Raw genomic sequence first — 25,087 nt, forward strand, 5'->3', positions numbered from 1 at the left:
TTTAAGCATACACCGAAATCTCATTGACTTCAATTGGATTTAAGCATCTACTTAAGGGTGTCACAAATAGGGATATTTTCCTGTACTGGAGCCTAATTTAAATTCTGATCCAAAGCCCGTTTAAGTCAATGGGAATCCTTTCAGTAAGTTTGGTGGGTTTGGGCTCAGGCCCTCAGTTTGTTTGCTTTGAATGCCCTGCTCTCAGTTTTGTACAAAGCTACAGTGGCTGAATGTAGTGCTTGAAGTAAAACTATAGATTCACTGTAGATTTAGGTCCCAAGAATGCAACAGAATCCATATGGGTTGACAGACGTCTGTGCCTTTGCAGAGTCCCATTGAAGTCACTACGTATCAGACACATAACATGTCCTTTTTAAAGTCAATGGGGTCCCATACTTTGGTACAATGGAAGGGATGGCATAATGGGACGTGCATAAATAAAATTTGATGTGGCATCCCAACTAGGGTTACCAATTTTGTTTGGAGGTATTCCCGGAGGTTTCATCACATGACAGAATTAAAGATTAATCTTTAGGCCTGGAGATTCCAAGACAATCTTGGAGGGTTGGCATCCCTAATCTCAACAGGCTTAACACAGCCTTCATTCTTCCCATTTATATAAACTAAGTACCTTAATGTTTTAATGCACGTGTGACTTTTTCAGATGAGACTTTAAAACAGTAAGGTACTCTCGGCTTTGTATGAACATATGCTCCTGGACCATATTTCATAAAGTTTAGGGTCTAGGCCAAAAGATTCCTTTTGCTTGTTATCATTTTGATGTCATCTAGTTGTTATTGGCTGTGCCCGGAAGGCCTTATACTCAACTCAAAGGCATTTCTGTCTGTCTGTAATGGAGTAATTTTTCGAACACTGCATCTGATCAATTCTAAGATTTCAGGAAATGTTCTAGGCAACTGACTTGACGAAAAATGAAAAACTAAGGGGAAATGGGGGACACATAAAGTCCCTGCCACCTCTTTATCACACTAGAGATGTAAATAGCAGTTTAAAAAAGTAACCATGTAACCGATTAAAATTTTATCGGTTACACGGTAAAACATTTAACCGGGGAACTATGGGTGTGGGAGGGTTCTGTAGCACCCCCACATTTTATGCAGGGCCCCACTGCTGGCCCCCATGGCCGGGGTCCCAGCTGCCAGCAGCAATGGCCAGGGTCCCGTGCTGCACCTGGGACTCTGCTACCAGCCGCACACCCAGGGTCCCTCCTGGCTGCCGTCCCGGGCGGCAGTGGAGTCCTGGGCTCCAGCTAGCAGCAGAGTTTAATCGTTAACTGAAACGGATAAGACTGATGCTTATCGGTTAATCGGTTAAACTTCTAAATCCCTATATCACACAACAGCCTTAAGCACCTCTGCCTTTGTCTATAGAGTAGGGCAGTGGTCCTCAAACTTTGTACCTCGCACCCTCCCTCACCTCTGTCTGTGCCTCCCCCTGAACTGGGAGCAGGACCACGGCTCCAGGAGAAGGGTTGTGGACTGCGGAAAGGGGGCTGAGGCTGGGGCCACAGCTGGGAGCAGCCAGGGGCCAGCAGCCAGGGCCCTGAGGGCAGGGGCAGCAGTCAAGGCCAGGAGCAGAGCTGGGCCCCAGCTGCGCCCCCCCTGAACATTCCTCCGCACTCCCCTAGGGGGGCACGTCCCACAGTTTGGGGACCTCTGGACTAGGGGCTCACACACTTCAAAACCTGTGTAGGCCAAGTTCATTGCACATACTGGGGCTTCCTGCATCCCTCCATTCCTGCTGCCCTGTGTGCCACCCCTCTTTTTCAGGACTCCCTGCAACTCCCCCCAATCACCCGCCTTCCAGGACTTCTGTATGTCTCCCAGTCCACTTCCTCTCATATTCCCCATTCTGTGTGCCTCCATTCTCCCCGCGTGACAGAGTGCAGGTTGCGAACAGGTGAGCCAGCACGCTTATCACTTTGGGCCAGTCTCCACTGAGAACTTACACTGGCATAACTACATTTCTCAGCGGTGTAAGAAATCTACATCCCTGAGAGATGTAGCTATGTCGACCTAACCCTTGGTGTAGACTGTGCTGGGAGGTGGATCACCTAAACCGACAGGCACTGAAGCGCTACAGCGGTAGTGGTATTGGTGGAGGGAACTCAAATCAATGGCACGGTGAATGCACAGTTTCTTTGGGGCAAGACAGGAGCTAAGATGTGCCCTGTTACAGCCCCAAACACCAGCGGATATGTGTGCACTCCCATCCAATTTCCCCCATGCCCTCTGTGCCTCCCTTCCCCCATGCTACATTTCCCCAACCCCCCCCCCAACCATGGGTTCTGTGTGCCTCCACTATTCTTGCCCCACAGCAGGGGCTCTGCGTGAATCCCCATACCCTATTACCTCCCCCCCCCCCGGTCAGGGGCTCTGTCTGCCCCCATGCCCTCCTTCTCCCCCCACCACTGGCTTTGTGTGCCCCCCTTTTCCCCATGCCAGGATCCCCCAGAGAACCTCATCCAGGGGGCAGGGAGAATGGGGGACCCTGGTGCTTGCAATAAGACCAGCCTACACAAGCTAGGAGTGTGCACCGCCTGCGTAGGTATTATTTGTATGGTAAAAGGGCCCAGAGGCCCATTGTACAAACACACCACAAAATGTCAGTGCCCATCCTGAAGAGTTTATAGTCTGAGTGTAAAATGTGAGACAGCATGTGTAGAAAACAGACAGGGGGAGGACAAGGTTTTGGTGAGATGACTGGTCAGCAGGCTGTGTGCTGGCTGCTGTTCTCCACACACAGCTGCTGGCATTTCAGCTGTGCTCTATGTATATAATCTAAACAAGTACGTTGGATTCCACCACAATATGTCCTATACTATAATTGTAAAATACTGAGGGCCAGTTTGTTTGCAGCCCTTGCATGGGAATGCCGGATTGGAAGAGCGTCCAAGAAAGCTTCTTGCCAGCATGCTGTGCAAGAGCTACACACAATAGCAACCCCTATGCTACCTGCATTCTAAGGAGTACAGGGGACTGCTCACCCCTGTTCCTCCTTGGGCACAGAGGAGAAGGCAGAGCCATGAATGGAGCAGACTGCTTTCCCCTATTTACCTCCCCCCGCCACACACACATATTGCAAGGAGCAGAGGGAGGAAGACAGAGTACCCAAGCCACAATCTCTCCATTGTAGCTCCACACCTACAATGTGATTTGCAATCGAGCCCTTACTATCTGGTACAAATGAGGCTGATCTTTGAATCTTCAAGACTCTTTTAACATCATATGACTGAGACTGATTTTCTTTTCAATTGCTCACCAGAAGTTGCTTGTTTTGTGCCTTTAAGATTTTCCTTCTCTGGGCATGTGAATGCTCCGTGTGTGTCCCCTGGGGCCACTGATAATGGGTGTGCAGTGGAATCAGCAGGAGAGGAAATAAGGGGAGCCCTAACAGGGCCTCAGCTATGGAAGCAACAGAGTAAACACAGCAAGGGTACATCTTCACTAGTCTGTTGCACCTCCCGTTAATTGACTGCCTAAGCGTTAACTGACTGCCTAATAACTTGAGGTAGTTAACACATTTGTAAAGACCAATGTGGGTGCTTCCCCCCCCCATATTTGATCAAAGATACAAAGGTTACCAGGTTACCCAAGGGATTAGTTTAAGGTAAAAAACAAACAGCTTGGATCAAACGTGTGGAGGATCCATACCAGCCTTTACAAACATGTTAACTTCCTCAAGTTAATTGGCAATCAATTTACTGGAGGCACAAAAGTCTGGTATGATAAGCTCTAAGACAGATTCTAATTGCAGATGCAAGTTGTGTAAATCTAGAGTAATTCCAATGGAGAAATTCAATCTCAGGAACAATGGTTACTCCACATTTACACCGGTATAACTGAGATCAGAATCTGGGCCCTTGTTCTCATAGCCATGTGGAAGAGCTGTCTCAACCCAAGCAGCTCTGCTCTCAAGAGGATGGCGCAAAGTGTACAGTTACATTTTTGCAGGATTCTAACATAAGAAAAATAAGTGTGTGAGAGGAAATGAAACCTTCTGCTTCTGCTTCATGCTCCTACACAATGGACAAAATTCTTGCCACAGTGCCAGTTGGTACCAGAAGTCACAATATAATCCTCAAATAATACCTCTAATATCTAAGGGCTCTAGGATGGGCTCATCTAGCTGGGCCTTATATGAATATAGTGCATAAGGGCTGGGGAGCAAAATTATCACATCCCCCAGCCTGGGACTCTTATGAGGAATAATAAGATAGCTAGATCCACATAACTGCAGATCCAGTAGCCTTACCTCTTGCTCATCCTCAATGCCACACTCCACACTAGCCTGTCTAAAGGTGCTGTAGAGGTCAGGGCCCCATGCAGCTAATCACTTTTTCCTCACCTCATGTCACTCAGGGCAATTACTGGGCTTAAGCGGCATGGAGGGCCTTCAGCCCCAGGTTAATTTCACTCCTAATATGCAAAACTTCTGCAGTGCACCTGATGAAATTCAAGGTTGACACAAGTAGCTAAAAGTTTCTTTCATGGAAGCCCGAATATTGGCTATGATCGACAACAATATACAAGGGATAAAAACAGATCACATGCCCATTGTACAGAAGCTGCAATGCATGCCCATTAGTCCATGTACAGAAGCTGAAATCCTGTAATTCTATATTCAGTGTCTGGCCAGAGGTATTGCCAAAGCAGTCATGGAGTCATTTAGCATCAGTGAGTAATCTCCACCAACTGGCTAACGCTCAAATCTCTGAGCATCCTCTGAGCAGGCAAAGTAAGCTGTGGGAAGGGCTTTCCAGAGCAAACTAACCACACCCCCATAGAAGACTACCTTTTAAGGAAACCTGCCCATTTCTTACTTGCCTACCTACATTCTGCTAACAGGTATTTTCATACTGCTGTTCACAGCTGGGGCTACCTGCTATCTTATTCTTTGCAGGGACTCGCTATTGACAGGAGCCCAGGACCTGTTCATTACATCTTTAAATTCTACACAATGAGGGGCTTCCTCATGCAAAATCAACAAGTTGAAAGCACCTCTTCTTTCCCTGGGAGAGGGTGGCAATGATCACCATTATACTTTGGACTAGTTGCCTGATTCTTATGTAAATATCCTTCTGAAGACTCTATTGCCAGCATACATGATTGTGGGTGCATGATCCCTTGATTTTTACTTCCTATTGAAACAAGTGAACACAGTGACATCCCAACAGAGGGGCAGGAGTGTAGGTAGCCAACAGCCCTTCATGCTTCCAAAGAACATTAGCTGAGTTTAAGAGTTGCTAGTCAAGTTTATCCACGTAGCAACCGATCCTATCATGGTATGCCCATAGTGAAAAGGATATGCCATTCCTAAGTGAGTGCCTAGCTGGGGTAACTTGCTAAAATAAAAAAAATAAAAATAGCTTCCATGGCTAATGACCATCTCTGCCTGTCTTGGGGGCGGGGGAGGGGGCGGAGGGCTGTAAAACTGCCTGGGGAGGTATGATAGTCGTGAAGTGATACATTTTAATGGTGCCACTACTAACTTATTTCATCTCCAAGAAAGAGGCCAGTCATTACAATGGCCAGATTTTTCAAAAGAGTTCACTCCCTATGTAGGCAGCGAGATGAAATGATCAGGTATTCAAAAAGTGCTCAGCACCCAACAACTCCCATTGAAAACAGTGGTGACTGCTGGGTGTTGAGCCCTGTTGAAAAACTTAGGCTCTTCATTTAGGTGCCCGAATAGAAGCCAAGCTCTTTTGAAATACCAAAACCTCAACTATGCAGGAGGAATTTCTTCTACACTGATCAGTACAGTCATAGTTTAAGGCATTGGTTCTCAGACAGAGGTCCGAGGCCCCCTGGGGGGCCATGAGCATGTTTCAGGGGGTCTGCCAAGTATGGCTGACATCAGACTTGATAGGGCCCAGGGCAGAAAGCCAAAGCCCCACCGCATGGGACTGCAGCCGAGGCCCCAGAGCCCCACCACCAGGAGCTGAAGCTGAAGCCTGAGCAACTTAGCTTTGTGGTGCCCCTGTGGCATGGGGCCCCGGGGAATTGCCCTGCTTGCTACCCCCTAATGCCAGCCCCAGCTTTTATATGCAGAAAAACAGTTGTGACACAGGTGGGCTGTGGGGTTTTTATAGCATGTTGGGGGAGCCTCAAAAAGAAAAAGATTGAGAACCCCTGGTTTAAGGCATTCCATGGGCTTATAAGCATCTAAGGCCTTGTCTACACGTTAAATTTATTCCAGAATAAGGTAGGGTGTGAATTTAAAACTATCCCAGAATAACTTCCAAAGTGGATTAAAATATTTTTCAAGAATAACTCTATGCCGGGGTGGGCAAACTTTTTGGCCCAAGGGCCACATTGGGGTTCCAAAAGCGTATGGAGGGCTGGTGTCGTGCTATTCAATTGTTCCCTGTAGGAATGTGCTACTTACGATGTACTACTTACGACTGCCAGTCCTGGTGCTCTGAGCGGCATGGTAAGGGGCCAGGGAGCAGGGGAGTTGGATAGGGGGCAGGAGGTCCTGGGGGGGGAATCAGGGGACAGCAGGGGGTGTTGGATAGGTGTGGGAGTCCCGGGAGGCCTGTCAGGGGAAGGGGTGTGGATAGGGGTCAGGGCAGTCAGGGGACAGGGAACGGGGTGGTGGAGAGGGGTGGGATCCCGGGGGGCGGTTGGGGTGGGAGGTCGCGGGAGGGGGCTGTCAAGGGACAAGGAGGGGACGGGTGTTAGATGGGTCGGGAGTTCTGAGGGGGGCAGTCAGGGGCTGGGAAGTGGGAGGGGGAAGATAGGGGGCGGGGGCCAGGCTGTTTGGGGAGGCACAGCCTCCCCTACCCAGGTGTAGTGTATTCAATTGCTCACCGTAGGAATGTGCTACTTACCGTGTACTACTTACAGCTGCCAGTCCTGGTGCTCCGTAAGTAGCACATTCCTCCCAGGAGCAATTTAATACATTACACCTGGCGGCTCTCGTAGCCGCGCTGCCCAGTAGGAACTCGCAGCCCCGCAGCCCAGAGCACTGACAGCACAGCGAGCTGAGGCTACAAGGGAGGGGGAGGGGCTGGGCAGAACGGTCCCACAGGCCGGATGTGGCGCGCGGGCCGTAGTTTGCCCACCTCTGCTCTATGCATAGGCAAGCCATGAGGGGTGCAGAATATTTTCAGTAGAATGATTAAAATCCCATATCATGCAGAAAAAGGAAACCGAATTCTTGGTGATACAGGATGTCTGGAAAAAACTGGCTCAAATCATGATAAAACTATCCTTAAAGTACTAATTGTATATCAGAATAACACAGGGACAGATTTTCCTGCTAAGATTGCTGAGCAGAGAGGATCCTCCCTTAGAGTGGATGGCTCCCTTTCTGAGCAGAGTTGGGCTGCCACTGTTCCTGCATGACCCCCACCTTTCTATAGGGTCAGGAAATCCATGCGTGGGAATGGTGTGGGCTGCAGACAGCATTCACTCACCAGCCCAGTGGGGAATCTACTTAAAAGTAAATTGAGTTCTCCACATTATGCAAACCCCCTGTAGAAGGACTGAAAATGGCAGGCAGGCAGCTGCACTGACAGGGTGCTGAGGGAGGGCTGGGGACTCCAAAGCCAGTGAGAACGCACAGTGACAGTGTACAAATAAACCTGGGCTTTCAATGATTTCCATCAGATCCACGGGGACCTCACGGTATCAGCACCCATTCTGAGGCCACATGGGAGAGGGCAGTCACCACCTCACAAGCTGATTCAGAGGAAACGCCACAAAAATAATGTTGTGGTCTTTCATTCCCCAACTTCATCCCCGTCCAGAGGGTTTTCTATGGGAGAAGGCAAGCTAACCCCCGCACCCATGCATTAAAGAGCTACTTATATCTTACTCTGGGTCCGCTAATAGAATAAATGCTAGGTACCAGTTATACCGGGCACGAATCTGATCTCAGTTAAACCTGTGTAAATGTGGAGTAACTCTTCTGAATTCAAAGGAGTTATACCAGATTTATATGTGGAGTTCAGATCAGAATTTGACCTGTCGTTGAGGTCAGGGCAATAATTTCCTACTTAATTCCTACAATACTAAACAGGCACTAAACAGACTTACCAAGAATACAGTCATTATACCACATCTCCAGGATTTCCCCAGCTGAATCATCAGATGCCACAGCCCTCACCTAAGGCACGGAAGAAAAAAGGGGCGGGAGAGTGCTCTTTAGCAGAGATGAAAGAGAAATGTAAAGTAAAAGAGAATCTCCTATTATCTGAATCAAAATTCCTTTGTACAGTAACAAGAGGGAAAACTAAAAACAAAACTGGAAACCAATTTGCAAATTGCCAATAAATTTCCACCAGGCTAATTCACCAAGGAGCGTACTGCACCCCAGAGATCCCTTAATTAATAGTGTCACATTTGCAATGGGATAGTTAAGGTTGTACCAGCATTTCCATTATAAATCCCTAATTATACTTCAGCAAAACAGTTCATTACTTCCTGAAACGCGATATACACGATATACAGGATACAGGGTTTTAGTCCAGGAGGCAATGTCTTTATACAACATTAAAAAAAAAAAGTTGAAATTAATCTAGCTTCTGGTTCAGGTTTTTATTTTTCTGCGGATAGCACAAAGCAGAGGATTTTAAAATTGGTTTCTGACACTTTGAAATAATAATAAAATAATAATAATAATAATAACAGGCAACATTTGGCCCAATCTTGGAAGGCGCTGAGTGTCCTCCTTTCCCACTCTCTTCAAAGGGAAGTGAGGCTACTCAGCCATTCAGGGTGGGATTCACAAAGGAAATTAGGTGTCTAACTCCCATTGAAATCACAGTCAACGGCAAAACTCCTATTGGCATCAATGGAGAGGATCAGAGCATATACACGACATACCATTGAGACGTATGAAATATAAAGTCCATGTCATAGTAGGGGTCTTTTGCATTCATGGTGTGTTTTATACTGGACAAAAGTGGTACTGGGCTGTCTGTAATATTTATATGTGCTATACTCTTTTTACAAAAACACTATCGAGGTTCCAGCAAAATAAAGATTTTACAGTGTCAAATGCACAGGCAAGGGCTGAGCATGTAAGGTGCTGAGCACCCCAGCATCGTCCATAAGAATTTAGGGCACCCAGTCCCTTGCAGGAAATGGTAAGCACTTTACTGAACCGGGCTCCCAGCAAGCAATTAACTGCCTAAACACTTTAACCCATCAAGTATCCATCATTGTGCTCACGGCGGGCGGGGAGGGCAGCATGGCCAACACTTCAAATTGTTTATCAACATATCAACAGGACAAGGAAAGAACTCTATGGCCCAATCCTGCACCTCTGAAGTCAGTGACAGTTTTGCCAGTTTCTTATTTAAAGAAGAAGGCTGGTCCAGTGGCTGGGGCGGCTAGCCTAACACTCAAGAGTCCTGGGGTCAGGTCTGCCCTCTCCTACAGACTTCCTATGTGATGCTGGACAAGTTGCTTAGTCTCTCTGTACCTCAGCTATAAAATGGGGATAATAGTACTGCCCTACCTCACAGGGGTGTGGTAGGATAACTATAATAAAAAGTGTGTGATCCTCAGACAATACAGTAATGAGGACGTATCAATGAGAGAAGGGCTCAGCCCTACATATTCCTGGGTTTGAAGAGTGGATTCTTGCACATCCTTAGAACCCTTTGAAGTCAGCACCCAGTGACATTTGCAAGGCAGGATTGTTGCCTTCCTAGAGTGAAGATTATTGACTAAAAATCATATTATAAATCAAACTCTTCTTCCTTTCATTCCTTGATGCATGACAGGCTTTAAATTGTGGTTAGACTGACTCAACTCTTGGTTTGGGAAATTGTCTCTCCATAAATAGGCTTCCTGAAATTGACGAACTTTATAAACAGAATAAATTTATTTCAAGTAGCACCTCCAATCAGTAAGCAGGTTAAGATTTAGACATAACACTGCTCTACAGCCAAAATGCTTCTGAAATAAATGTAGTCAAACTTTACTAATTCTGGGTCACTGAGAACGAAAATGATGCTTTAAACTGTTGATTGGCTCTAGTTTTCAAGATATGCTATTGGGTCAGTATATACGACCCTTGACTTGGGAATGGCGGAGGATAAGTGAGTTATAAAGGGAAGGGATCTCAGTTTAAACCAGAAATGACTAAAATACATCTTTGACTGGATCTATGAATAAATCTATGACTGGGTTTGGACAGTACTTGCTTTTTAGGCAAAACAATGAATGATGCAATTTGAAGCTGGTATTGCGTCATACATGATATGAATTGCATCATGTTATTCCTAGAAGTCATGGATGATGCAATCATAACGAAGCTTTCATCACTCTACTGAACAAATTGCCCTATATCAGCTCTAGAAATCATACAGTGTCATGCTCTCTTATTTGTCAGTGTTTGATTTTGCAAAGGGACACATTTCTGTTTAGCCAAAGTGAGCAGAGATGCCTCGTACTTGCGTGAACAGTGCAGATAACTTCTGCTATGTTTGTGGTGAAGTGACTTTTGCATCACAAAAGCGCAGTATAACCACTATGGTTAAGAAAGCCTATCACCTTTATTTTGGCTGCAAAATTGGAGATCAGGACAAGAGGTGGGCCCCACACATATGCTGCAACACTTGTGCAACAAATCTTCGCCAGTGGTTGAACAGGAAAAGGAAATCTATGCCTTTTGCAGTGCCAATGATTTGGAGAGAGCCAACAGACCATACCAGCAATTGTTACTTCTGCATGGTGCCTCCAGCTGGGAAAGGTGTGTCAAAGAAGAAAAAGTGGACTGTGCATTATCCAAACATCAGCTATACGCCCAGTACCCCACAGAGAAGGACTGCCGGTTCCTGATGCACCAGAATCATTCTCACTTGAGTCAGACGAGGAAGAGGAAGAGGATGAAACTTCTGGTCCTGAACCATCAATGTCACAGGACCCACATTTTCTCCCATCCTCCTCCTCTGAACCACACCTCATAACACAAGGTGAACTGAATGACCTTGTCAGGGATTTGGAACTACCCAAGAGTAAGGCAGAGCTGTTGGGCTCCAGACTACAGCAGTGAAATCTCCTGGCAGGTGATGTTAGGGTTTCCATGTTCCGTGACCGTCAAAAAGATCTTGTCCCATTCTTCTTCATGGAAGGTGATCTTGTAGCCTGCAACAACATCGATGGCGTGATGGCAGCCCTCAACATTGTTCACGATCCAGATAAGTGGAGACTGTTCATTGATTCATCGAAGACGAGTCTTAAAGCTGTTTTACTGCATAATGGCAATGTTTTGCCATCAATTCCAGTTGGTCATGCAGTCCATATGAAGGAAACCTATGACAACATGAAACAACTTTTGAGGTGCATAAACTATGACCAACATCAGTGGCAGCTTTGTGGCGATTTGAAGGTTGTTGCTCTCTTGCTTGGTCTGCAGACTGGATACACAAAGTACTGCTGTTTTCTCTGCGAATGGGATAGTCGTGCAAGAGATTCCCACTACATCAAGAAAGATTGGCCACTCCGACAGTCATTGGAGCCTGGGAGGAAAAAAGTGTTCAGCATCCACCACTTGTTAAATCAAGGAAGATTTTGTTACCACCCTTACACATCAAGCTGGGTCTGATGAAGAACTTTGTCAAGGCCATTGACAAAACACAAGCAGCTTTCAAGTACCTACGTGGAAAATTTCCAAGGTTAAGTGAAGCTAAGATAAAGGAAGGTGTCTTTGTTGGTCCTCAGATTCGTGAACTTCTTCGAGATGATGCATTTGACCATGCACTGCGAGGCAAGGAAAAGACGGCATGGAAAGCCTTCCAGTTAGTGGCAATAAATTTTCTCGGAAACAACAAGGCAGACAACTACAGGTTGTTGGTGGAAAACCTCCTCAAGGCATACAAAAGCCTTGGTTGCAACATGTCACTAAAGAGACATTTTTTGCACTCTCATCTAGATTTTTTTCCACCGAACTGTGGAGCAGTGAGCGACGAGCACGGCGAGCGATTTCACCAGGACATTGCAACAATGGAGAAACGCTATCAGGGGAAATGGAGCCCATCAATGCTTGCAGACTATTGCTGGACAGTGACAAGAGATGCTCCATTTAATGAATACAAGAGACAAGCCAAGAAGCGCCGAGTAGACACTGAATAGGACTAAACTATGTACATAATAGTTTTTTGCCTTTTATTTCATAATAAATTTTAGTTAGATAACCCTTTTGCTGATTTTTAAAGTGTTACATAAACAGGACAGGTGAAATATTATCATGTAAAGCAACCATAAACACATGGAAAGACCTAGGTTTACAATTTATGATTAAAACTCTACTATCTACACAATATACATAGACATAAAATGTAAAAACTTAAATATCTTAGAAACAGTAGCCAATCAGTTGTTTTAATTGTCATATTTGAATTCAGCACATCAAAATACATAATAAATAGCACATTTTATCTCTGATGCAGACGACTTCTCAAAAATTGTAGACCAGTGTAATCAGATCTGTCAAATAGTCGCTAGTATTTGCATCAAATGGGCCAGATTCCTCTACCCTTAATCACGTTAAATTCTATCTTAAGTAACAAAAAAGCAACAAAGGATTTTTAACTGGTTTTTGACACTTTAAAATAAAAAGCAACATTTGGTCCAATCTTAGAAGGCATTGAGTGTCCTCCTTTCCCACTCTCTTCAGAGGGAAATGAGGGTGCTCAGTACCTCGCAGGATCAGCGCCTCAGGGTCGGATTCACAGACACTTAGACACCTAATGCCCACTGAAATCAAAGTCAATGGCAAAACTCTTATTGGTGTCAAGCAAGGAGCCCCACTGAAATCAATCAGTGCTAGACCCCCCTGAAATCAATTTGCAAAATAAGGTGCTACACCACATGAATAAGGATATCAGAATTGGATCCCTTAATTTGACTAATACAATATATAAAAATATCAGCATATCACTATTGTATCCATATAGTCTATTCACGTTACTGTGTTTTTTTTTAAATATTGATTAATTTTTCCAGGAAAACAGTAGCACCAGAAACAAAGTGAGCTGACTGCAATAAAAAAAAATACTGGCACTAGTTAGAAATCATATCACTACCTAACAATGGGATTTGCCAGTTGGCCACGTTTCAAGATCCTTTCAGACAGGGAAGTATCTAATACACATGGCAAGGCCCGGCATCTGCAAACTACCATTTGGGGCCTGATCTTGCTCCCATTCGTATCAATGGGAGTTTTACCGCAGAATTCAATGAGAACAGGGTCAAGCTTCATTTTGGGTCACTTTTGAAATTACCTTTATTACATTTAGTTAAGCTACTTAGAAGCTGAGACTTATTCTTGGACAAGTGCCAAAAAACCTTGCTAGAGTGAAGGACCAATGACAGTTTTAACATCCAATATCTTACAAATCACCAGGACTAGCAAGCAATGCTTTTACATCATCTAATGGCAGCACTAAATCTTAGCTTTCTAATGGTACAAGGATTAATCTCAAACTCTGGCAGTTTGTGAGATATCAGCTGCTAAAATCATGTAGCAATTGAAGTGAGAAAGAAAGTAAGATGACAATCATATCCAGTAAAATGCCATTTTAAAGGTCAACACTTCATGAATTGTCTTGGCTAGAATCACTTTTAGAGCCCACTACTGATACTTTCAGGTTCAATAAACTTTTCCAAACACTGGTTTGGGGCTTTGATCTCATGATCAGAACGGAAAAAGTCACATTCATACCCTCAAGTGGTAGAACAGGAAAGAAAGGCACAGAGAAAAATGTTGTTTGACTTTTCTGGTATAGCCATTAATCTCATTTCATCCCATCTCAAAGTCCCTCAAGAACTGGCTACTAAATCCATTTTTTCCCACTGGTTGGTGTTTTCCACATCTCAGTGAAGTCTCAGCTTCCCAGTTCATCATCATAGTCTGTAACAAAGATCAGTCTCAAAAATGTCAAACATAACAAAGAGGCAATAACAAGAGCAAAATTGGCCACAAACACTGCTACAACACCCACTCTCATACGCTCAGCATTTATCAGCCAAATCTGAGTAGGTGTGGCAAGCTATCACTGCTTCTACTCGTGCTGACATGAGATGCTGTTGGTTACCTGAGAAAAATTATCATAACTACTAAAGCTCACCAGCAGCACCTGTCCCTTCCTGCTACTCCTCGCCCACTGAATGAACCGTTGAAGGACAAGACCAACAGATGTCGTAATCCAATTAAGCACTAGAGAAACTGCACACTGCAGCACTTGTACAGCCAATTTCTAGCCCAAATTTTCTACTCTCCAGTTCAGAAATCAGGAAGACAGTTCAGTTTCAGAATTAGTGTCAGAGGGCATGGACATCACTCACAGTCTTTCTACAAAAAAACTGTAGTTAACTATACATCCACCTTCCTCCCCAAAAAACAGGCAGATAGCTGAAAAGTGTAAGCATCAGGCTGCTAAATAGCAACAGTTCTACTCTATGTGTATGAAAGTTTATCCATCAGCAGATGATATCACATTGGTGGCTGGATTTATGGTAGGTTGAAAGAAGAATCAGTTGAAGAGGTTGCTGATAAAATATTCGTGCATCATTTTTCTGTTATGCTAAACAGTAATGTTATACATTTGAAAAATGGAGCAGTTCTTCATGGCTTAGGTCACCTGTACAGTGCCCTGCATTATTTAGTCGTGTGTTCATGTTGCATCTTGCCACACCTCTGATTTACAACTATAATTGTAATTTTTTCTGAGGTTCTGAACTGCATACCTAATATCCACTCTTCTTCTTGACTTTGCCTATCTCAGTGTTTCTCAAACTCGGGTCACCGCTTGTGTAGGGAAAGCCCCTGGAGGGCCGGGCCAGACCAGTTTGTTTACCTGTCCCATCTGCAGGTCCGGCCGATCACGGCTCCCACTGGCCGCAGTTCACTGCTCCAGGCCAATGGGGGCTGCTGGAAGCGGTGTGGGCCGAGGGACGTATTGGCTGCTGCTTCCCGCAGCTCCCATTGGCCTGCAGCAGCGAACCGCGGCCAGTGGGAGCCGCAATCAGCCAGACTTGCGGACGGGGCAGGTAAACAAACCGGACTGGCCCGCCAGAGGCTTTCCATACACAAGCAGCGACCCCAGTTTGAGAAACACTGGCCTACCTACTTGCTTCTGCTGCTACCATCAGCTGCCACTAATTCTATGCTCTGCATAACAGAGACCTTTCATAGCTGAGCTGATTACTGTGGTTATGGACAATCTGCTGTGTGTGAGTCTCCAGAAGCCATGAATATAGGTACTTTTAAAGCATCTAGGTTCACACTGCCTCTTACTTGATGGGAACATCCATCTTTACTGAAACCATCTCCACTAGCTACTGCTGCTCATGTTGCTAATTGGAAAGGATTTGAGAGACAAAGAGGCTGCACTTTGTAATTCTGTTTGGGGGGAATTCTTAGATCCTCTATTTTCCTTACTCCAAAGTATTATCAGGATCTTTGCACTTTGTGAGAGTGAAAGAGATACATAGCTAGTGGAGAGGACAACTGGGGCTAGAGGGGGATAAGAGAAGAAGATGGAAGGGATGAGAGACATGGCCAGATGAGTGGAGAGATATAACTGTGGTAGCTGAAAAATAAAGATAGAAGAGAGTTGTAGTCAGAAAGGCCAGGAAATAGAGTCAGGAGATTTTTAGATACTTAGGTGGGAAAATCCAATTTTTTTTAAAAACTGTATTTGCAGGCACGAGTGAACAGTCTATATGTATTTCTGTATGGTCCATGTAGTAGTTTTGGAGAGGGACCAGATCCTGGTTCCTGGCTTCATTCAGTGCAAAGAACAAAGAACTGACCTAATAGGACCTAATGGGGATTCCCCTCCTGTAGGGAAATTTCTGAGTGGTATAAAACCAGCTCTATCTACCTGTTCCCCCATTTTGGTGTAGGAGGCATCCAGCTGGGCAGTTGGGGAGGTCTAGGTTGGATATTAGGAAAAACTATTTCAGTAGATGGGTGCTGAGGCACTGGAATGGGTTACCTAGGGAGGTGGTGGAACCTCCATCCTTAGAGGTTTTTAAGGCCCAGCTTGACAAAGCCCTGGCTGGGATGATTTAGTTGGTGTTGATCCTGCTTTAAGCAGGGGGTTGGACTAGATGACCTCCTGAGGTCTCTTCCAACCCTGATATTCTATAGCTGTAGTGCACTGCACTTTGGAAATTGCTAGCCACCAAGTTCCTGAGGGGATCACACATTTGGTTTCTCTGAGATATGCCAGGATCTGGTCTACCCCAGGTGGATTAGAGCCACTTTTCTTTCCCTGAACAGTTCAACCAGAGTCAGGGAGCTGGGCAATGAGATGTACATTTATTTGTATAAAGACAACTTCTTGATAACACATAGAATATTAAGGTTGGAAGGGATCTCAGGAGATCAGCTAGTTCAACCCCCACCCCAAGCAGGACCAATCCCCAACTAAATCCCCAAATGGCCCCCTCAAGGATTGAACTCACAACCCTGGGTTTAGCAGGCCAATGCTCAAACCACTGAGCTACCCCTCTCCCTGAATGCTGGTAACTGTCTCACCAGTGCAAAGAGGTAAGCCCAAATCCATTTCAGGCCCTTATCACAGGGCACAATTTTATGTTCAGACACAAAACTCGTAAGTAACATCAAAGCAATTTCCCTGACCAACACAGACTACTGAGGCATTTTCTTCACAGGCCTCCCACTCTTCACAGAGACTGATTCCCAGGTTTGCTCTCTTGAGAAGCTTTTTCCTAGCTCTATTTCTCTCTGGTCACAGACTGCTCCTACCTTAGCAGACCTGGGTTTTGGTCTTATGTTCCGCATCATCTGATCTTTGCAGCCTTCATCTTGGGAGGTGAGCTAAGTGTGACACAGGCGAAGCTGAGCCTTAGCTCCCTTAAAGGGCCAGTTCACCCTGTGATGCCCTGGATGCATCACTCCTCTATTTTTGTGTTAATATACCATTACCAAACCAATCAGCTACATATCACTTGTCTGTTTAAACATTTTTACAGAGATTTTTGTCTGACTGTGATATTCATGACTTACTCGCTTGGGCTGTGTCAAGGCCTTGTCCACAGAACAGGTAGACAGCATGAAAGCTTCTTCATATTACCTCCATGAACATGCCTTGAACCTGACCCGAAGGGGCCAGTTCTAGAGACGAGAGGTTAATTTAGTCTCCAAGCTTATCCGGTCCTTGGCCTTCTCTGCCAAGATGGAAGCAATTGGTGCCAATTGTAACCGGGGTATTTTGTGATGTCTCCACTGAAGAAGTGGACTGAGAGACCACACAGAATCCATCAGATGGTAACAAACTTTAGCCACTGACAATCTGAGCTGGATATACACCAGCAATTCGGAGGTGAAACATGCTGTAACTCATTACTAGTCGCTTGTTATCCAACCTTACTACACAATTGTACAGCAAGTTTAGGACTTGAAAGAGATAAAGGACAAAAATACATTACACTGCATGTGACTGGGAGGGACAGAATACAAAAGATGAACAAAATGCGTTATAGGCAGGCGTGTCAGAATTTGATTTTTAGTTTTTTAATGTTGATGGAAAATTTGATTTTTATATTTAACCTTTTTTTTGGATTTGTATCTATTTTAATTTAATTTAAGTTTCTGCAGGGTGTCAAATGATCTGGACGAGCCCATTACTATGGGGGGAGGCCACCCCTCTGCTGAATGGCTCCTGCTGGGGGCTATTCTCCGTCTCCTCTTGCAGCCCTGGCCAGGGGTCTCTGTTCTGCCCCACCAGGACCGCAGCCTCCCCCAACACCCCTCCAGCACCTTGTGCCTGCAGGAATCAGGTGTCAGTGGCCCCCCAACCATGCCTAAGGAATCCCCGCTGTCAGTGACCCTGCTGCCTAAGATAACTAATAGGAGAAGCCCAGGAGAGGAGTACATTTTAAGCCCCACTCCTCTCATTGGAGATAGGAGCCTAAGGCCTGGTCTACACTGGGGTGGGGGGAAAAATCGATCTAAGTTACTCAACTTCAGCTATGTGAATAATGTAGCTGAAGTCGACGTACTTAGATTGACTTACCGTGGTGTCTTCACTATGGTGAGTCGACAGCTGACGCTCCCCCATTGACTCTGCCTGCGCCTCTCACCCTGGTGGAGTACCGGAGTCAACGGGAGAGCGCTTGGCAGTCGATTTGGATGCAATAAATCGACCCCCGCTGGATTGATCGCTGCCCATGGATCCTGCGGGTAATGTAGACAAGCCTAAGTCTGGGCTGCAGGGAGATGCCTATCTCTGCTTGTGAAACCGGAAATGCTCTCCTGGAGTCAGGTGGCTTCGGCACTTCAGTCCTTTCTTGTGAGAATGAGTGAGGTGCCTGCCTCATGCTCCCCACCCCAAATGGCCAGAAGAGGAGGAGGTAGGTCCAGTAACATCACCCACCTTATAACTTTTAGCCAAGTGGTTAGAGCATTCACCTGGGATGTGAGACACCCAGGTTCAAGTTTCCTCTCTGCCTGAGGGAGAAAAATGATATGAATAGGAGTCATCTACTTCTCAGGAGAGTGTGGGACATTTTGATTGGGGGTGAGGGGAGGCTCCCTCAGTCTCTCCTCTTGAAGTTGTTCCATTGAGGACAGATAATGAAAAAGCAATTAGAGTAGGGGGACTAGACCCAGGATCTCTAACCTCAATGCCCAAACCACCAGCCTACAAAGCCATTCTCATGCTTTCTTTGGCCTAATGACTCTTTAACCTTCAACAGGCAAGATTATCAGACTATGCCATAGCTCAGTGGTTAGATCAGTGGCTCTCAACCTTTTCTAACCACTGCACCCCTTTCAGGAGTCTGATTTGTCTTGCGTACCCCCAAGTTTCATCTAATTTAAAAACTACTTGCTTACAAAATTGGACATAAAATACAGAAGTGTCACAACACACTAGTACTGAAAAACTGCTTAATTTGTCATTTCTACCCCATAATTTCTACCACATAATAATAAATAAATAAATTGGAATATAAAGATTGTACTTACATATCAGTGTACAGTATATAGAGCAGTATAAACAAGTCATTGTCTGTATGAAATTCTAGTTTGTACTGACTTCAGTAGTGCTTTTTATGTAGCCTGTTGTAAAACTAGGCAAATATCTAGATGAGTTGATGCCCCCCCAGAAGACCTCTGCATACCCCCAGGGGTACCTGTACCCCTGGTTGAGAACCACTGGGTTAGAGCACTCCTGTTTAAATCCTTTCTTACCTGCTGCTTAAGCAGGGAATTGAACCTCAGTTTATCACATCCCATGAGTGCTCCAAGCACAAGGCTAAAAGTTATAAGACCACTACTTCTACCTCCTCTTTTTCCAGCAGCCAGATTTTGACTGAGACCCAATGCAGTAGGCAGCCTATGAGCATGCCCATTGGCTCAGGCCCCACTGGATCAGGCAAACACTTGTCTTTCCCTAGTTCATGGCTTGGTCTGGGGCTTAGTTTGGGGGGGAGGGATAGCTCAGTGGTTTGAGCATTAGCCTGCTAAACCTAGGGTTGTGAGTTTAACCTTTGAGGGGGCCACTTAGGGATCTGGGGCAAACATTGGTCCTGCTAGTGAAGGCAGGAGGCTGAACTCAATGACCTTTCAACATCCCTTCCAGTTCTAGGAGGTTGGTATATCTCCAATTATTACCTTTTTTTTTAATTTTTATTACCTTAGTTGGGAGAGGGGCCCCCCAATGCATACAATCAGGCAGCAGTGTACATGCCAGGAGGCAGAAACTTAGGAGCCCAGGGAACATTTATTGCAAAAACTTTTAGGCGCTGAGTGAGTTTAGGCACCTATAGGGTTTGGCAGCAGCTGAACAGGAGTTTTGTGGATCGCAGTGGAGCCTAAAACCGTGACTTAAGTGGCTAAGTCTGGGGGTATGTCTGTACTCTTTGCTACTCACAACTAGATCACCACTGCTGTGACCGATGCAGTGGTGTCGATTTAGCGGGTCTGTCTGAGGAAGACCCACTAGGTTGATAGCAGAGCGCTCTCTGGTCGACTCCAGTACTCCAGCTCCCCAAGAAGAGTAAGGTAAGTCATCAGGAGAGCATCTCCCGTTGCCACAGCGCGGTGTAGACACTGCGAAGTTATGTCGACACCGAAGTTACATCAACTTCAATTACATCACTTACGTAACTGAAGCAGTGTAACTTAGATTGACATACAGCTAGTAAGTAGACCGGCCCCAGGGTTAGGTGCTTAGGCACATTTGCAGATCTGGGCTTAATAGAATAGTAGGGGGAAGATTTTCAAAGGCACAAGTGGATGGCTGCAGCACAATAAACTAAAGCTAAAGTAGTTATATGCTTTTCAGTCATGGGATTTGTCACAGCTATTAACGGAGCTCCCACAGCTTCACAACAAGGTAAAGTCACATCCACAGCTTCACGAAATTCATGGCTCTGCCAGAGTTTCATCTTGTAAACATTCGTGTTCTCTGATTTCCACGTTTAAAGGGGACTTAAACAAGCCAATTAGCTGGAACCATTCCACCTCCCTTGCTTGCCATTCTCAAAGTTAAAGAACAAGACACAATGGCCAGTAAGTGTAACAGAATGGTGGCAGTGATTTGTACTGACAGCAGTAAGGCTCAGCTTCTCGATGAGATGGAGAATCCCTGGCCCCAGGCTAGCAGAGTGCATTGTTACAGAAACAGAAAATTATAGAACAGATGTTATTGCAGTGCTGAATGGGAGATGCTATGCTAAAGAAAACAATATTCAACTAGTCAAGGCAAGTAAAGATGTACAAGAGAGAGGGAGCAAATCCTTCTTGTTTTAATAGTAAATCAGCTTTGCAAAACCATCAGGAAAATTTACTAGCCCAGGCACCAAACGACTCCCTTCATCAAAATGACAGACGATGCTGGAGGAAATATTAATTATATTTTACTTACCCACAAAAAAAATCGAGTGAGCAGAATTTTGTGAGGCTGCAGTACATTCAAACGCAGCTTTATGTATTCAGGAGCTAAGGTACAGCGGTAACCAACATTTCTGGCAAAACATCTTCTCTCCTGCAGGAGCTGATGGAACCAAGATGCTTGGGGTGCTATAAGCATCTTGGCTTGTCCAGTGGCCCTGATCCTGCAATAGAAGCAGGCAAGCAGAACCTGATGCCCACGGAGTCTCACTGCCATTAATGGGGTTCTGCACAGGTGTAGGGGTGTGCCTGCACGCATCTCATTGCAGGAACACAGGCTAAAGAGCCTGTATTTTGGTCCAAGTCTGAATGTCTACACAGCAATTTTTAGCCCTGCAGTCTGAGACCTTTGAGCCCGAGTCATCAGACCAGGGGCAGCCACAGCTATGCCACAGTCTTTTAATCCAGTGTAGACATACCCTTAATGAATACATTTGTCAGTAATTTTCGCATGAGCATACAGTTCAGTTGTAAAAATAATCCATGCATGGATTTAGTGCTAGTAAAAGGTGTCAGCCTGACAACCTTCTAATGAAGTCCTAGCTGTACCTACAGGGTGAGCTTCTCCCCCCGACCCTGCCACCATACCACAACCCTGATCGTGTGGCAGGGGAATCTTCCTCGAGTGGTAACAGGGATAGTTCAGTCTCTATAACCCATGGAGTTCTTGGCGTCTATGCTGAGTCTGTCAATTAATGCAAAGTGTGGACATGGGCTTTTGCGGAGGGAACTGCAATTGACACCCACCAGATACATCTCATTGAGGGGCCACCAAACATCTACTAGATGGGAACAATTTTCGTCCCTACTGAGCTGGGCTGGTAGAAAATCAAGAATCTGGATGGGAATCTTGCCACTGACATCAGTGGAGCTCGGATTTTACCCCTCAACTTAAAACAATATGTTTCATAGCACAAAGGGCCTCAATCAGTTCTGTAAATTTAGGGATTGTCCTGTGAATTTCAAGTAGGGTGGCAACCTTTGGAAAAGATTTACCTCTGTCCTGTGCTTGTAATATAACATCCTAGTCTATAATCCAATTCAGGTATGGCTTCAGTGCAGAGTTAACTCAGATGATCGGCAGCGGGTCCAAGCACCCAGGTTAGCCTGCCCCAGGGATGAGTAGCTGCACTGCAAAGCCCTAACTGAGTTATTGTGTCTTCACCCATGTGTGCTGCGAGGACTTCTGGGGGCACATCCCATGTTTCTTTGTGCTGCAGTAAGACAAGCCACTCCATGATTCTTTCCCAGTGGCCTGTGGTAGAACTTGTATATCCTTCTGAGCACACATGGGGAACTATGGGAAGGCACTGGAGGACCCATGTGTTGAGGGGTAAAATCCGAGCTCCACTGATGTCAGTGGCAAGATTCCCATCCAGATTCTGCCCATGAGCAGCACCCATGTGGTTTAGCCTGCACCCTCCCTGCAAATTCAGGTGAGAGGTTTTTGTGTGTGGACAGGAGAGGGATTAGGGGCAATGCCTGAGTTAGCTCTGCAGTGATGACATATACTCAGGCCACGCTACACTACAAAATTTGGGTGGCACAAGTTATGTCAGCACGAAGCCACCGCAGTTGGTATATTGCTTGTGCGCATGCTTACTTGGCTTCTTGTGTTGGCGCTGGGCATACTTACCAGGAGAGCTTGGGTCGATGCACAGTCCAGTACATATCCCAGTGTGCAACCGTCCATAGCAGTGTCTTTTGGGACGTTTTAGCAATTCATGATAGAGCAGAAATGAGTCATGCAGGAGTGACTGGAAGCAAGGGCTCAACTTCCTAGCATGTAATGGTCTTCATCCCAGAATGTCATCTATAGTCCATAATTTTTGCATCTTTTGGAAAAATTCCACGAACCCGTGCTGCCCTCCTTGCTGTCCACCATCTATGACAGAAGAATGGAGCCTGCACAGATCTGCATTACTGCTATACGCACTGCAAGCACAGGACCTCCAGTGTTTGCAGAGCCATAAGAAGAACCAAACGTGACAATTCCGTGGATGACAGACTGCTGTGGGACACAGTGAGAAACAATTCAAGGTTGTTGGTGGTGTTCACAAAACTGCAGATGGTGGAGCGCCTCTTCAGGGCCCGAGAAATGAGCACTGATCGTGGGATCGCATTGTAATGCAGGCTTGGGATGATGTGCAAGGCCACATTCCTGGATCAAGCTTGCCAGCCCTCCAGCGCAGGGACACCACAATGAGAGCTGCACTGACACTGAAGAAGCAAGTGGTGATTGCATGGTAGAAACTTGCAACGCCAGATTGCTACCAGTTAGTGGGAAATCATTTTGGAGTTGGAAAATCCACTGTGGGGGCCGTTGTCATGCAAATATTCAGGACATTAATCATCTCGTGCTACACAGGACTGTAACTCTCACCAACATGCTCAACATAGTGGATGGGTCTGCAACAGTGGGGTTCCCAAACTGTGGTGTAGCAACAGATGGCATGCATATCCCTATTTTGGCACCTGACCACCTTGCCAGAAAGTACTTCAACAGAAAGGACTGCTTTTCTATGGTTATGCAAGCATTGGCAAATCACCAAGGAAGGTGCATGACGTTCGCATCTTTAAAAACACAGGACTGTACAGAAAGATACAATCAGGGACTTTCTTTCCTGACCAGAAGATTACCCTTGGCAATGTTGAAATGCCAACAATGATCCTGGGGGACCCAGCGTAGCCTTTGCTCCCCTGGCTCATGAAGCTGTACACCAGTCACATTGGCAGCACCAAGGAAAGATTCAACTACCGGGTCAGCAAGTAGTGCTGAATGACAGTTGAATGAGCTTTTGGTAGACAGAAGGGATGCTGGCGTTGTTTACTCACAAGATTTGGATCTCAATTATAAAACATCCCAATGGTTATATCTGTCTGCTGTGTTCTGCACAATATCTGTGAAGCAAAGGAGGAAAGATTTCTGACAGGATGCAGGGTGGAGGTGGAGCAGCTGTCTGCTGAGTTTGAACAGCCAGACACAAGGGCTATTAGAAAAGCTCAATGCAGAGCTATATAGCTCAGGGAGGCTTTGAAAGAGCACTTTAACTGTGAGTCACAGTAATGTGTTGTGGTGTACTGTGCTTTACATGGCCCTGCTGTTTTGGGGGCTGTCACGAATTGTGTGGTGCTTGGTGTAAATCTATGAATATAACACTGACAATGCACCTATTAATTTTGAGGTGCTTGCTGCACATTTATGATTATTACACTGTCACTGATCCTATGAGTTGTGTCACACCGTACAGTAACAAGTATGTGGGTGCTTGCAGAATTGGTAGGCACTCTGCAGCATATGTTGTGAACTAATAAAGATGAATTATTTTCCAAATAATAGAATTTATTCACTAACAAAACCAGTTCAGAAAAATCCATGCTATTCAAAAGCAAATATATTAAAAATTTAATATATTAATGGAACAGAACCTGACAAGGGGAAAGAACATTCATGTCCATTTTACCTATACATACAGCAACCATGGTTTTCACAGGTCAGTGTATGAGAAGTTGTTGTTGTTGTCCATAATGTCCCCTGGAGTGGAGTGGTAGGGGGAGTGCAGTGGCCCTGATGCTATGTGGAATGTTATGGGGGGTGTAGGGAGGTGCTGCAAAGAAGTTCTCTATCGACTGCAAAGGGAGGCGAGCTGATGATTGTTGAACCTGTAGGTCCATAAGAGTCTGCAGCATCTGTGTTTGCTGCGGGAGAAGCCCCATTATGTCCTGATGCATCTCCCACTTCTTTTCCTGCTGGGACTTTGTCCTCTCTGCTCTTTCCTTTTCCATGCTGTCTGAAGTGTTTACCCTCCAGGCCCTTTGCTCATAGTCTGATGCAGCTCTGGCTTGCAGGATCTCATTGAACATGTCATCCCAAGTCCTCTTCCTTCTCCCTTCCTATCTGGCTCAGGCATTCCACAGGTGTTGAGGGGAAACCCCGCAAGGCCGCAACAGCAGAAGCTGCAGATAAACACAGGTGTCATTGTCAGTATGGTCACAATGGAAAGTGAAAGTTAAGATTCAGAACTCCCTTCACTTGCTCCCCTTAAGTTTTAAACTAGACATACTTATTGACACTTCTGCTTCGGACTGCTTGTGTATGGCACCACTCACAGCTCCAGCCGTGGTGAGTATAGCCCACCCAGGGATGAGGGAAATGAGGAAGGAATTGCTAGGTTGC

The 25,087-nt window shown here is 45.6% G+C and overlaps 1 protein-coding gene across 1 annotated transcript in view; it reads right to left on the bottom strand.

Annotated features, from left to right (window-relative positions):
* The window catches only part of IGSF22 (immunoglobulin superfamily member 22), a 197,232-nt gene that overhangs the window by 148,894 nt on the left and 23,251 nt on the right, over window positions 1–25,087 (bottom strand). The window contains exon 2 of the mRNA XM_039533179.1: window positions 8,067–8,136. The gene's annotated coding sequence lies outside the window, so the exon portion shown is untranslated. The remainder of the gene's footprint in view (window positions 1–8,066; window positions 8,137–25,087) is intronic.

This window comes from Mauremys reevesii, linkage group 4 (assembly GCF_016161935.1).
Source record: "Mauremys reevesii isolate NIE-2019 linkage group 4, ASM1616193v1, whole genome shotgun sequence".
Taxonomy (NCBI): domain Eukaryota; kingdom Metazoa; phylum Chordata; order Testudines; family Geoemydidae; genus Mauremys; species Mauremys reevesii.